The 1,392-nt window shown below is 66.7% G+C and overlaps 1 protein-coding gene across 2 annotated transcripts in view; it reads left to right on the top strand.

Moving 5' to 3' along the window:
• Nucleotides 1-1,392, top strand: part of COX19 (cytochrome c oxidase assembly factor COX19) — a 62,625-nt gene that overhangs the window by 24,659 nt on the left and 36,574 nt on the right. Inside the window, exon 4 of one of the 2 annotated variants that reach the window (XR_003683220.2) lies at nucleotides 719-1,098. The exons of the other annotated variant lie outside the window; for it this stretch is intronic. The gene's annotated coding sequence lies outside the window, so the exon portion shown is untranslated. Of the gene's footprint in view, nucleotides 1-718; nucleotides 1,099-1,392 lie in introns of those variants that run through there. 2 annotated transcript variants of the gene reach the window in all.

Raw genomic sequence — 1,392 nt, 5'->3', positions numbered from 1 at the left:
GCTGCCCGCCGGGGGGACGCGGCCGTCTGCTGCACCCCAGCCCCGGCGCCCCTCCCCCCCAGTGCTTGTCCTCTGCGTGCCAGCACCCCACCGCCTTGCAGCCCCCCTCGGCCCTCCCCTCCCCCCACCTCCCGCACGGCGCCCTCTGCCCAGGCCGTTGGTGCTGGTGCCTAGTGGGCCCCGGCCCCTCTCCCTTGCCCGGCCCCCTCCTGGGTGGCCCACCCGCTGCAGCCGCCTCGCCGTCGACTGCCCCGGACTCTGTCCCCAGCCCTGGAGTGGACCCCTCCCTGGATCTTCTGTGGGCTTTGGCGGTCCCACCGTCCCCAGCGCCTTCCTCGGGCCACGAGGCCCTGAGTCCCGGGCATTTCCCATCCCCTACACCCAGGCAAGCACAGCTGTCTCCCCACTCACCCTCGTGTGCCCCCCCAAAGCAGACAGAGTGGTCACTCTCCGTCCCCATCCCCCTCAGGACAGGAGCCGGACCCCCAGGGCCGTGCGGGGACCCCGGGGTCTGGCCCCCAGCACCTCCCAGCAGCCCCAGGACCCTGGGCCAGCCCCTGTCTGGCTGTGGCCCACCCTGGGCTGCCTGTCACCTTCTGAATTTTGGGAGTCCTGAGCCCTGCACCCCAGCCCCCCACTGCACCCCGTGCCTTCACTGCAGCCTGGGTGCCGGCGCGGGGGGCTGCAGATCTTGGACCTGCCTGTCTCCTCTTTTAAGAGTCTGTTTCGTGACCTGATGCCTCTTCTTGAATTCTCACTTCCTCCTGCCTACCTGGACAGTATCATCACCTCCTTAGCCGGATGGGAAGACAGAGAAGGTGAACAACCCACCAGCAAACAGGGCGTGGCTGTGTGCTCAGCCCTGCCCGCTCCGCACCGGCCCTTCCCCCGAGGCCCCTCCCTGTCCTTCCCTGTCCCTCTTGGACCGTCAGCATCCCCGCCCTGCTTGAGGGGTGGGGTGTCTCTTTGTTTCCGAGCTGTATGTCCATCCCAGTCCTTCCACCTAGAAGCCACGTGCGGCCTTGGGTGTGATGGAACTGCTCTGTGCCGCAGTTTCCCCATCTGTAAATGGGGATTAAATAAAACACATGTGAGGGGTCTGACCTAACGCCTGGTGCCGTCGGTAGAGTAGCTGTTGTTGTGATTGACGTCAGCCTGTCTTCATTAAGCGACGTGCTCCACTCTGCTGCGTGGCAGATTCCGACCCTGGCACGGGGACCCAGAGATGAAAATGCCACCCATCCCTCCCACAAGGCCCTAGAAGGGCCGCGTCCCTGCTGTTGGGCAGAGTGGGCGGCTGGGGGCCGGGGAGGGGCCAGGCCTTGGTGGGTTGGCGCCAGCACAGCCTCCACGGAGGGCAGGGTGGCAGGCCCGTCACCAGTTGGGATGCTC

The sequence above is a fragment of the Physeter macrocephalus genome, chromosome 14, assembly GCF_002837175.3.
Source record: "Physeter macrocephalus isolate SW-GA chromosome 14, ASM283717v5, whole genome shotgun sequence".
Classification (NCBI taxonomy): domain Eukaryota; kingdom Metazoa; phylum Chordata; class Mammalia; order Artiodactyla; family Physeteridae; genus Physeter; species Physeter macrocephalus.
The sequence above is the reverse complement of the archived record's forward strand: the minus strand, read 5'-3'. Positions and strand labels throughout refer to the sequence as shown.